At 39.4% G+C, this 13,549-nt stretch overlaps 1 protein-coding gene across 2 annotated transcripts in view; it reads right to left on the bottom strand.

Annotated features, from left to right (window-relative positions):
• dtd1 (D-aminoacyl-tRNA deacylase 1) overlaps positions 1-13,549 on the bottom strand; it is a 58,166-nt gene that overhangs the window by 29,593 nt on the left and 15,024 nt on the right. The window lies entirely within an intron of this gene.

Genomic DNA, 13,549 nt, shown 5'->3' with positions numbered 1-13,549 from the left:
TCTAGGTCCTATTGATTGCACTGGAAACAACGAAAGTCCATGTTTAATAATTCCCTAGGCAATAAATGAGAAGCCTGCTGAAAAAGAATACACAGCTTAGATGGAGTGTTTAAACACTGCAGTAGGATATACAGATCTGTATGATACTCTAAAACACTTATGAACTGTGTGACACATCTTAGGCTCAAAGTATTGTTTAACATATTTAAATGCTAGGCATGGGTGAATTAATTGGAATTATTGTAAATTGGAATAAAATTGTATTTATTCCGATTTGCAAACAGCGTTCCGACACGCATTAGCACATCGGAATTAACCCGCAATTTCGAAGAGTTGGAGCCCATTCATTTAATGGGCTCGGATATATGAGAAAGCATTTTGAAAGAAACCAAACTTTGTTTGCAAGGAGGAGCAGGCTAGCCTGGGCTTGCCTCCCTGACCATTGGTGTGGACGTTCATGTAAGGGGAGGAGTTTGGAAGTCCTCCTTTGAAAGCATCTGTTGCTACCTACCAGGCCTAAATGAAGAATCACTAAATCAGCTACAAGAATATCTCAGACTATTTCAAGAGAATCCATATAATGATGTGACTATAGCAGCAGGCCAAAAACTATCTACAGCCATAGCTAATGCTAAGAAAGACCACTGGATAGAGCTGCTTGAGAACCTTGACATGTCCAAGAGTACCCGAAAAGCCTGGCAATTGCTGAGACGCCTGAATAGTGACCCTCTGGTCAACCATGGACATGCAAACGTAACACCAGACCAGATAGCTTACCAGCTAATTCAGAATGGGAAAACCAACTGCAGCAGAGCAAAGATGAAAATCAACAGGGTGCCAGAACTTGAAACCCACCAGTTGTCTTCTCCTCTAAACCTGAAAGAACTCAGAGAAGCCATCAAGCGATGTAAAACTGGTAAAGCACCTGGCCTAGATGACTTAATGATGGAGCAAATCAAACACTTGGGGCTAAAGCTGAAAACTGGCTTTTGAAATTCTACAATCAATGTATGGCACACAAACAGATTCCCAGAGTATGGAAGAAAACGAAGATCATTGCCATTTTAAAACCTGGTAAAGATGCCTCCAATGCCAGGAACTACCGACCAATCTCCCTCTTATGTCATCTATATAAAGTCTATGAGAGGATGCTATTAAATCGATTAGGACCTGTCATCGAACCTAAGCTTATTGCACAACAAGCAGGTTTCAGACCAGGGAAAAACTGCACAGGTCAAATTCTCCATCTGACTGAGCATATCGAGGAAGGCTACGAGAAAGGCTGCTAACTGCGAGAGAAAAAAGGTTGAACATTGTGAAAGCCATCCACTGCATGACTATCACCCTCCTCCCACCAGACTCAAATCAAGGAAGGGCTTCATGAGAACCACCACTTCTCTTGATGTCCCCGCAGCAACAGCAAGGGTGTCCCTCTGGGCAGCTAAACCAGGCCATTCTAACTGGATGGCCCCCCACGAGGGTCTTCCTCCTGGGGCAAACCAAGAATGGGCAACTTGGAAGTCCCTAAATAGACTGAGAAGTGGAGTGGGCAGATCAAAAGACAACCTGGCAAGATGGCACTACCTGGAGGAATCACCCACCTTGTGTGACTGTGGAGCTGAACAAACAACTCCTCATATGTATGCTTGCCCACAATGCCCTGCCTCATGCACGGAGGAGGAGTTGTTTAAAGCTACAGACAATACGATTGCTGTTGCCCGCTTTTTGTCCAAAACTATTTAGCTGTTTGTGATTCTTTTATTTTATCACTTTTAAACTTATTTATCATGCAATGCTTTTGACACGAAATAAATAAATCTGCTGCAAGCCACGAGGCTCATTCTGGGCTGGAAAGTTGAAGCAAGCAGCGTGGCTGCCTGTGCCTGCCTGGCCTGTTATTGGAGGGGGTCCTAGAGGCATTGGGGCAGCCATTGAAAGAAAAAGTCGACTCTTAACAAAGAAGAAAAGGCATTTTTGGGGTGGGGTGGGAAAGGGGGTTGTTTTTTCTTTTCTTTTATTTTAAAACCAAGGAGCTAGAAGAAGCGTTTATATTTTGAGAAAAAGGTGGGAGTTGATGGTATTTTGGGTAGGGGAAAGGGGCTATTTTATGTTTGTTTGACCTCCTCAAAGCACTGCATGTCCCATCATTTCCAGAAACCCTCTCTGCTGGATTCCTCAAGTCTGGGGAGCCCAGCCACATTACACATAGCTGAATCCTTCTTTGGGTTCAAGCCCTCTCCCCCTTTTGGGTTTGTTTTTTGGCCTCCTCAAAGCACTGCGTGTCCCATCATTCCCAAAAACCCTCAGCAAACCATAAGGTGCTATAATAGCACATTATGGTTTGCTGAGTGTCCACCAATTTAACAGAGTTTCAGCCACAAAAACAAAGTTTCTGAAGTAGAACAATAACGTTCAACGTAAAGACCACCCAATGACACAGGAAATAAGACTTTTAAACCAGGAACAGATTTCTGTAATTATTAAAAAATGGTTTTTTATATAAAATTTGAAAATTCACCAAAAATCAGAGGATATGGGGAACGCTCTGGAATTTGGTGAGCTAACAGTGGTAAATGTGTTCTACCACTGTGGCAAGTTTCACCAGAATAGCTCAAAAATTGAGGGTAGGAGAGTCCCCTAAAGTCCCCCCCCCCGTGATGTTTTTTGCTATTGCACATGCGTGTCCGCCATTAATGAATTCATTACGAATATTCGGAAGTTTTGGAAAGTTTTGAGTTTTTTGCTTCAAAATTCGGAAATGACTTTAGAAACGAAGCGCCAGCGCCCCCTACTTTCAAACAGAGTTTAGAACCATTTTTCCCCTGGATTGCACATGCCTATTAAACACTTCTCTTCTCGCTTTAGTTGCAAAACAGTGAGAAAAACAGGAATGCATCTCTGCAAAGGGGTTCAGTACAGGGAAGCAAAAACCATATTGTGTTTTAGGTTGATTTTAGCCACCCAACTTTTTAATGTTCGGAAGCAGAAAACAACTGGATGGCAATATATTGGTATCCATTTAATTATGCATCACATAACTAAATGGGTAACAAAAATATCACACAAATTCAAAAGGAAAACAAACACATGAGACCTTCACTGCTCCCTGTGAGGCCTGGTGAACTTGTAGAATCCCACTGTATTCTCCCTGAATCCTATCTCACTAGCTGGGCAGGGAGGGAAGAGAGAATGTCTAGCAGGAAAGCAGCAATCCAAGTGATGATCACAAGGAAGGACTGAGAGCTGATTTCAAACCCTTACATTTCATCAGGCAGTGAGAGATGTTTAAACCTCATAATTCTTGTGCACTGAAGAGTATGTGTGCATGTGTGCGCGTATGTGCTGGAAAAGATTTATATACCTTTAATTAGAAGAGCATACAAAACAGCAGAAATGAGCATCACAATCCACAAGCCAGGTGATATGAAAGTATAAACTTTCTGAAGTAAGGATCTGAATCCTGAGGCAAATATGAACAGTAGCAGGGAATAAATACAGGGAGCTAAAGAAAAAAAAGATGCCTTCCCCTTCTGAGCCTATCCTGCTTTTGGATGTCTGAAAGCTCCCACACAGTTTGTGTGATAGGCAGCTGGCACTCCTGCACACTTTTGTCATGTCAAAAAACTAAGCGTCTAATTCTCACTTAAATGATTTACCTTGTAATCGGTAATGTAAATCCTTATTCAAAGCTGAAGCAATGCAATGTACACATATCATTAAAACACTGCTATTGTTACTTATTTAGCGATATACAAGTTTTCAGTGTTTCAAATGCAACAGGTTCTTGGGCAGTTCTATGATACCATTGCCTCTTCTCATTGGAGCACTCATTTCTAAAATAGCGCAGCTGGTTTCCTCATGGACAATAAGAACAAATGGGTCACATAGAAGCCTTCTATTACAGAATGGACATTAAAAATTAAAATTAATATTCAGTTTCTAGTACAACTATTAAAAGAGTATAGTACATTTATAGCACATGCAGTCTTTCTAGAATACCAACCCTTCCAACCAATGTTGATCTCCTAAATTCAGTTCTCATAATAGTTTTGAAGTGGTTTCAGTTCATATCCTTCCAGGAAGAACTGAAGGTTGTTTTACCCCTTCATTTCTCTTTGAATTGGTGTGTATTTCAGGAAGAAGTAAAATGAATATTTCTAAAGCATAGGAACTGATTATAAAAACCAATGTGCAATGAGACTGCATGAAAAAAAATATCTCTGAAATGTTTAACGATGTCACAGAGCATGACACTGTTATTTATGCACATGATTCACACAACAACAGTCACTTAGATCCTAACATGAAGAGTATAAGCTGTACAATAAGAGTCAGTGAGGACAAAATGCTTGTTAATGATAGCTTAAAGATTGACCAGTTTCCACCCCACTGCAAATTACTGCATGCAATTTATTTCCTGCAAGAGATGTAATGTTTATGTACCATTCCCAGGTAGAGGAAAGACAGAACAGTTGTTATAACTTACACGTCAATGCTTGTAGTTTATGAGCTGACACAAAATGGAAATAGATAGGAAGCTCACAACTGGAATGGCTCCTGGACTATGACTTTGGATCTGTGTGGTTATAAAAATTGATTTTTAAAACACCGATGTTATAATTTTTTAACTTTTACGGTTTTTAAGGTACTGTATATGCTTATTGTATTTATATGTTTGTTTGTATGGTACTGAATTGTTGCCACTTTGTAAGCTGCTCAGTCTCTCCTTTGGGGTGAGAAAGGGTGGGGTAAAAATATAGTAAATAAATAAACTGTGACATGTCCTTATTTTGATGACTTAAACTATGACTACTTCTAATAATACTTTAATACTTTATTTTTATACTCCGCCTCCATCTCCTCGAAGGGACTCGGGCCGGCTTACATGGGACCAAGCCCGGATAAAAACAGCAAACCTTTTCAAGGTAAAACACATCAAGAAATACAGACACAAATTAAATTTTAAATTGCAACATTGACAAAATAAAATTAAAATAACCATAGTAAACATTGATTTGGCCCCAAATAAAAATAATAAGAATGAACTGGGCAAAGTGTGTCGAGTGAGTATTGTAAACATGAGGTAGTTAACTAAGTGCTATAATCAATGAGAGAGCAACTTGGGGTGGGGTGGACCCTGTGGCGATATCAACTAATAATCCGGATAAAGTGCAGCAGATAAGGAAGTGGTCGCAGGTATGACATCTATCATGAGGATGGGGAGTTCATTCTCCTGTTGGAAGAGCCAAGTTTTTAGGCTCTTCCTAAATGCTACCAGAGTGGGAGCTTGCCTGATCTCCCTGGGGAGCGAGTTCCAAAGCCGGGGGGCCACCACAGAGAAGGCCCTCTCCTTCATCCCCACCAGCTGTGCTTGTGACTTCTAAATTGTGGTTAGTACAAACCAAGACTTGGCATGATGTCAACTAGCATTGCATAACTAGAAATAGTCTCCAAGTTATAATGGGAAATCAGTTTGGAGAAAAGTCCTGAATTGTATTAACTGACTTGGATGCCACAGCATACCAAGAATTGCAGAAGTCAGCTGCCATCCAAGAGAAATTGAAAAAGGGTATGAATAAGCTACTGGTATATTCTTAATTTTCCAAAGCAATGTTTACAATGGGGGAAAGAAGTTGCAGTGCACAGGCCAGTATGAAAAGTCCAAAAGGTTTCCTTCCCTTCCCTTGTGATTGGCCAAGTTCAACACTCTCCCAAGCCTCTCAGAGGTCTACTGACCACTTTGCTGCACTGAGGACCTTTCTGCACCCCCTTACCTTTTTGAGGTCTAGATAAAGTTTTTCCTAAATGGAAAGTGACTAGCTTTTCATGTTCTGGTTGGGGGATAAAAATCCCTACCCAGACGGGGAACCAGTGCAAAAAATGGAAGTCCCCAAAGTATCACAAAAACAGCTCTGAAACTTTAGGGGGAGCAATTTGTCACTGGGGGAGATGCACTTTTTGACATTTCCAAATTGTGGGTGAAGAGGTAAAATGGGTTTGTTTAACATTCTTAACTTCCTTGGGGGAATGGATTGGACCACAACACCTGGTATTCTAGTTAGTGATATTTGAATTAAATGCAGGGCTGGTCAAAATAATTTGCTATCTGAAGTGAGCCAGCACATTACTAAAAGTTCTTCACAAGTCACACTTATTCACATAAATTGATTTAAGGTTTAAGAAGGCATTTAATGCTATCAGCTAGTAGTAACAAATATGCTTGGGATGCCCAACTGTCTTTTGGCAAGTAACTACCTTTGTTATACACCCACCAATTAAACAAGAGTGGAATGTATGTTCCATGTTTGATGTGTTCAACCAAATGTTTTTTGGTTTGTATGCAGGAATGCATGCTGACTATTTTCTCAGAGCTATTACCTCAGCTTTTCAATCGACCATGCTGTTGTGGTTGTAGTCAGGCACTCTGCTTACTGATGTGTGCCTAGAATGCTCTTTCAGACAAGAGTATGGTGGGAGAGAAGCCAAAGAGGTCCAGGGGACTGGTGCTTGCTCCTCTCAGCTACTGCCTGAGCAAAGTGACTACCTTTGACTCATGAGAGAACTAGGCTAGCAGGTATTTGCTTGAGAAGCGCAAACCAGAAAGAAGCAACGTATATTTGAAAGTGCTTCTGTTAAATTATCATCCACTTGTAACATCAATATGTCTGATGAAATATTTAAAATGCATCCCAGCATATTATTTGAATTGGCACCTTGTTATTTCTACAGAATTAGCATAATCGTTAAGCACACAATAAAAAACATGAAGTTGGAACAGTTCTCTAGATATATAATCCACCTAATCCAACAGCTAGGAGTTAATAAGAGGCTAATTGTTAAATCCCAAATATAAATAAGAAATGTTCTCTTAAGGAGAATTCAGTAGCCATTATTATTGCCTTGATTATGCTGGGCAGACAGAGGCAGGGAAAAGAATCCTGATTTGTACAAAATCAGACATTCTGAAAGATGAAGTCTGAGATGGGGACAGAAAACCAAGTAATGTCCAAGTGCTAGTCAGGGTCTAGCAGACAGTCATATAATAAACCACAATATAATTGTATCATAGGAAAGGGTCATCTGTGAACTTGTGGAAGTCACTTGCTTCTCAACTGGAAGAAGCAAAGGGCTTCTAAAATATAATGAAGTATTTCATGTAATGCTAGCAGAACAAAGGATGCAAGAAATAAACAATGATGTGATAGGGTTCACATACAAAAGACTGAATACAATGTAATTGTTTATTTAATGGGAACTAATTTCATTTGGATCTTACAGACCATATTAATGAAAGCATAGACAACTGTCTACATTTACTTATTTACACTTCATTTATATCTGTTGAAAAACAGCACTGGCTTGGTGGTTTCAATATGGAAGGTACAGTTTAAGCTGACATCATTGGTCCTCCTTTCACATGCACAGATGACAGGGCTTGGATTTTAATAATGGCAAGAGTGACTTGTTAATGCCCTCCTAACACCCTCCTGTGACAAAGGAGGGCCCTATAACATCTGTTTACTGTTTGGGTAATGTGATGGGTCCTCTCTCCACACCAGCCCTGTAGTACAAAGAAAAATTGGGCTTCTGTCACTCATATTGCCCATCTCGCCCTCAAAATCACTCCCTGGATTGGATACTTAGCCCTCAATATAATCCCTATGTCCACCAGCTATACATTTATAAAATAAAACCAAATGGAAGTTTATTAATATGCTATTAGATCATATGTTAACCCCTGAACTATTTAATCATTCACAACTCCCCAAAATCCTATTCACATCTTTCCCCGGCAGCTTTCCCCTATCTGCTTTCTATCAGAAGCTGTATCTACACTGCCAAATAACGCAGTTTGGAATTGTCTAGTAGTAGTAGTAGTAGTAGTAGTAATTTTATTTATATTCTGCCCTATCTCCATGAGGGGACTCTAGATCCAGCCAGAGACGAGCCTCAGTGTTGCATCCTTTCTCTCCCATAACCCCGACTTCATCGCATTCCTTGAGCTATAACTGATTAACACCAACCAGTCTTGCCCAGTTTCTCTCCTCACAGATATGATTTCTATCCCTATTCCTCCAAATATTACTTTCTTCCACAAGTATCATATTTTCAAATCAGGAAATGCTCCATCTGTACTGGAGGCTTAACAAAAGAATGCTCGAATACAGAAATGCAACCCCAAGAAAGGTAATTTTGCCACAGCTGGTTCTTGTAAAATTAGCTTTCATATCTCAAACAGCAAGTGCAGTCTGCATTTCATCACTATTGCTATAATTTTTTTATATAGTGATACATATAATATAGTGATTGCTATAATTTTTTTCTCTTGCACTTCAATACCTATACAAAGCTGCTAGATGAAGTGTTGGAGCTTACTGCTATTGACATGCAAATGGCACCTATCTTATCCACCACCGCTTGTTCATAAGATAAGTGTGACTGCATAGGTGTTGAACTACTTACTGTCTGAATGACATATAAGATTGCATGAGGGCCAATAAACTGAAGCTGAGCCCTAACAAGAAAGAGATCGTTATAGAAACTGTATAAGTGACACATGCAAAACACTCTTTCCATACCTATTACCTACTGAGAAAGGCATAACTGAAAAGGATAGCAAGCTGAATCAGTCAACAAGAGTGATCATATGAGAAAAAAAAGCTTGTGAGAACATTGCAAGACACAGTGGTTTAGCTAACACCATGCCATAAGAACTTACACAAAAAACAAAGAGAACAGACCCATCAAAACACCATTTCTAGGGAAATTACACCATCTTTTTCAAAGACACTCATGAAACAAATACATTGCCAGGGTATAAATATGGATAATCTGGATTTACATCTTAACTCAGTATCATTTCCATTTTTACATGCTCCTCTTGTGGTTATCCATCTGAGTTTTAATGCATCATGCACTTTATGCCAGGTTCTGAAAATCTACTTCCAAATGGAGCACTTTAGGTCACTTAGAATTGATTCTCATATTTCCTCATCAATCTCTTAAACAGTATTTTCATGTCTTCTATTTTGGTCTGTGGCACCATTATATGTGCCAATTCAGAAAAAAAGGCAACTAATGGTTTGGCTCAACCTAGAAGGTAAAGAATTACTATAAACCAAGGAATGAAGGGGAGTAAGATGGATCCTGAAGGCCTCTGCCTTCTCAGTCATCTAATAGCAAATATAATTTAGAATTTTATGTGAACAGTCTTTACACCTATTTCCACGGAACATGGATTCTAGAATTCTGGCCTGTGCTTCTTCCATCTACAATTCTGAGGAGCTCCTATCCCATTAATAAGTTGTTTATGATGATCTTAGCCCTTTAATCTGGAAATAAATTCTACCAAGTTTAATTTAAAAGCATTGTACCAGTATTACTGACTGCTTTCAAGTGTCCAAAGTGTTTAGGGGAATACACTGAAAGACGACAAAGGGACATTGTATCAGCCAGAAAAACAGGCAAAAGTAGCAGATGTACTGTATTGAAGCTGTAGTGACACCTGCTGGTATCTGAATTGCTCTGAACCCTACTCAACAAAAACGATGAACTCATTTGATCATCAGAAACATTTAAAAAATTTTTTTGACTGTGCTGGTTTATGCTTTTCCACTAAGAAGAGTCTCTTGGCTTGTACTTTTAGGAATGGAGTGCAGTTCAGAGCTGTTATGGGCAGTCAGTCACCACCAGTGAGGCAATTCCCCCTCCCTTCTTCCCCTCTTCTTTCCCTCTTTTCCTTCTTTCCCCAGCTTTGAAAGAGTCTCACAATGTCTCCCTGGCAATATGACCCTCTCTGTGGCCCTTTCCTTCCTTCCTCACTTACCCTAATACACAAGTCACCTTTCTTTCCCAGAGACATCAAAGAGGGCCACGTCACCTAGCAACAGACTTTGTGTTACAGACAGACATAACTTTGACTTTCATATGTATAGTTGTCAGACTTTCAAAACTCCTTGCTTTGGCGTTATCTGTTTGCACCCAGGGTTACCTTATGTGAAATGTTTTGTTACCATTTGTTTAAAGATCTTTCTGTGTTTTGGTTTTTAGTAGCATACTACTGCCGTTTCTGTTATTTTACATTCAAACTTTATTTAGGTTGCTGTTATACTCCTGCATAATGAGGTTATAGGATGAAGAGGGGAGAATACACGTAAATTAGTAGTCTATCTATTGTTTTATAATTGATGAAGTAGCCAAAGCAGTATGTACTATAGAAACCTGTATAGTGGGACTGAAGGACTAGACTTATAACAGCTTCATCCAACCAGGCAGACAATCCAACTCCAGCCTTTTCTGGGGAGCTAAGGAAGAAATCCTATTACAGTAGAATCTCACTTATCCAAGCTAAGTGGGCTGGCAGAAGCTTGGATAAGCAAATATCTTGGATAATAAGGAGGGATTAAGGAAAAGCCTATTAAACATCAAATTAGGTTATGATTTTACAAATTAAGCACCAAAACATCATGTTATACCACAAATTTGACAGAAAGAGTAGTTCAATACACAGTAATGTTATGTTGTAATTACTGTATTTACCAATTTAGCTTGGATAAGCGAGGCTTGGATAAGTGAGACTCTACTGTATCTATAAAGATTCCAGATCCTCATCCGCAAGAGACCTATTTGAACAAGTACAGTCCTAGACTGTTATGTTGGAATCCAAAAAACTTCACTGTGACAAATTTGCTAGGTGCTCTGAAGATGGAGTTGCTTGTATTCACTCTAATTTTGACACTAGTAATGATAGTTCCCCATCTTGGCTAATTACATCAACCCGAAGGACTGACTGAATACGCTCACTAGATTATTATCTCCCTGACAAAGGAAATTGCCTTAACCATCTCAACAGAGGTGGTCCTGAGCACAATTCTTTAAAAAAAAAATCCTGGATGAACTATCACACAGATACAGATATTCTTTGGGGTGGGGGCAGAGTGCTTGAGATACTGTTGGGGATCAGGCCTCAAGCACTGTTAGATAAAATCAAGGATCTAGATTCTTTCTAGTCTTGGCTCAGGACTGGATTTGAAATACAGCTTGCATTAGATAACAGGAAATGTTGAGCTGGGAGTAGAAACTTCTTAATTTTTCTTGATCAGCACCATTTGATCTCATTCACCATGGTATCCTATTAAGACTGACTCTATGGGCTCAGTCTGAGAGCCATAGGGATATAGTGGTTCGAAAGGTCTTTCAAAAACCAATGTTAGTGATGATTGCTTGTTTCCATGGCAATTGGAAGTCTCCATGGAACCGCTCAGAGTTCAGCTTTATTCCCCATTCTATTTAATATGAACTACATTTTAATCAGTACGCTGAGGACAGTCAGTATGCTCTTTGTCAGATTCAGGAAGGACTGTGTAGGTGATGTCCGGTATCTGCCTGTACAAAGAAATGGACTAATAATATATTAAAGCTGAGTCCTGGCAAGGCAGAGGCAAATATGTTATTATATAACTGGCTGTAGGTAAGATTACACTCTTTAAAGGAGCAGGTACACAGTGTGAGGACACTCCTTGTCTTTCAATCATTGTCCCTCAAGTACCTGTGATTTCAGTCACAATATTTTGACATATTTGTTAGGTTGGTTATGGTCTAACTACAGTGAAGAGACACCTGTAGACCTCATGCTTGATTACTATGATGTTAGCATGCCCTTAAAAGTGTTTAGAAGCTTCAAGTAGTACAGAGTTCGGTTCCTAGACTTCTGGTTGGAATGTATAAGAGGAGCCCTATTTCATCAGTTTTGAAAAAGCTAGGGCTGCTTCTTCAATACTTTGGGGGTCTACCACTTAACACACCATTTTTCTACCAGGTGTGAGGCTCTGTTTAAACCCCAGCTGCTACCAAATGTGAAGACTTGCACAAATCTTGTGGATTCCAACAAAGGTGAGAACTTCCCATTTCTCCCACCTCGGACATCAACATAAGGATCTCCTTTTGTTATATTGATGTGGCCACAAACCTTTGAGGACCTCTTAAGTGCCCACTAGGTAGATGAATGAAATATTATGCAACTGATATTAACTCTGGACAGCACCCCTCTTTGTTTACTGCTGCCACCACAGACCCCATATTTGACTCTAAGCTTCATAATATGTCATATTCCAGGAGAACAAAAGTAAGTCTTATTCAGGCAGAAGTTGACCACAACAGAAAATATTTCTAGATCTGAACCAGATGTGGCACACATACATTTCTTTAACCAAATTAAAATAATTGAGGGGTTTGAACTTTTAAAAAGCCCACATTTTCGGGCCCAGAATGGAGGGTAAGAAAAGTAACAAAATGGCTAGGTGAAGTGGCCCTCTTGTCATGTGACTGGGAAATAAAAGGGAGTGAAGCAGATTGGCTGTTGCTAGGGGAAATGTGTATGAGGGGAGAAGTAAAAGAAGGGAAAGAAACGAAGGGAAAGGTAAGGGAGGGAGATAAGGAAGAAATATAAAGGACAGAAGGAAAGAAGACAAAAGAAAGGGGAAAAGGTATGAAGGGAGGGAAGGGAAAGGGAGAAAGAAGAGAATAAAGAAGGGACAAAGAAAGGGAGGCAAGACAGAAAATTAAGTGAAGAGAAAGGAAGGCCTAGGAGAGGAAGGAAGGAAAAGGAGGGGGGAAGATGTATGAAGGAAAGCAAGGGGAGGAAAGAAGGAAAAGGAAGAAGTTTTATGAAGGAAATGGAGAAAAGAAAAGGCCACAAAGAGAGACCCTACCCTTGCCAGGACATTACCATGGAAACATTGCGAGGTAGGCCTTCTTGGGGCTGGAGAAAAGAGAAAGCATGTGGGCAGTGGCTCCTCTGACATGCAGGCAACACTGGATATATGTGATAATTATTTAATATATTTAGAACACACACTCCAGATAATTCAGACTGTTAAACACTACTCATTAATTGTTAACCCTGAACAATGGACTCTCTTAACCCTAGATTCCATTCACTCATTCCTATCTTCTTTCTACTCCATCTATATCAACTAACATTCCAACCATCAATCATCAACTTTATTCAAATCCCCTCAAACATTCTACTAATCACTGCTCACTCCCAACATTCCATTATCTCATTCTTTCCCAATTTGGTTATGTGTTTATTATCTACTAATTTTCATATGCAGTACACACATGACCAAATTACACACACATACATAGAGACATAACGAGAATGGAAAATGAACATTTTATAGTTAAAAGTTAATGACATCACACAGATCGGGTTTTGGTGATTACCAAATATATGCAAGAGTACTTTTTCCCTTATTAACCTCTCTATACATAAAGATCATGAGAGGATGCTGCTCTCTGTGTAGTTTCCATAAGAGACATGAACATGTTATCTAAAAAAGAAAAGACATGCTATTCTCTGATGTTCTGACTCTGAAATGACTCTCAAAGGAAGTGCATCTGAGATAAAAATGGTGATTTGATCGGCACCAAGTCAAAATCTTTTATACTCATAAGCACTTTAAAAACTTCAAATATTCTGTTTTTTTTTACATTTAAATCAATTAATCTCTAAATGTTATTGTTCAAGGTTAGATTAAGTGTCATT

Source organism: Anolis carolinensis, chromosome 4 (genome assembly GCF_035594765.1).
Source record: "Anolis carolinensis isolate JA03-04 chromosome 4, rAnoCar3.1.pri, whole genome shotgun sequence".
Lineage (NCBI taxonomy): Eukaryota > Metazoa > Chordata > Lepidosauria > Squamata > Dactyloidae > Anolis > Anolis carolinensis.
The sequence above is the reverse complement of the archived record's forward strand: the minus strand, read 5'-3'. Positions and strand labels throughout refer to the sequence as shown.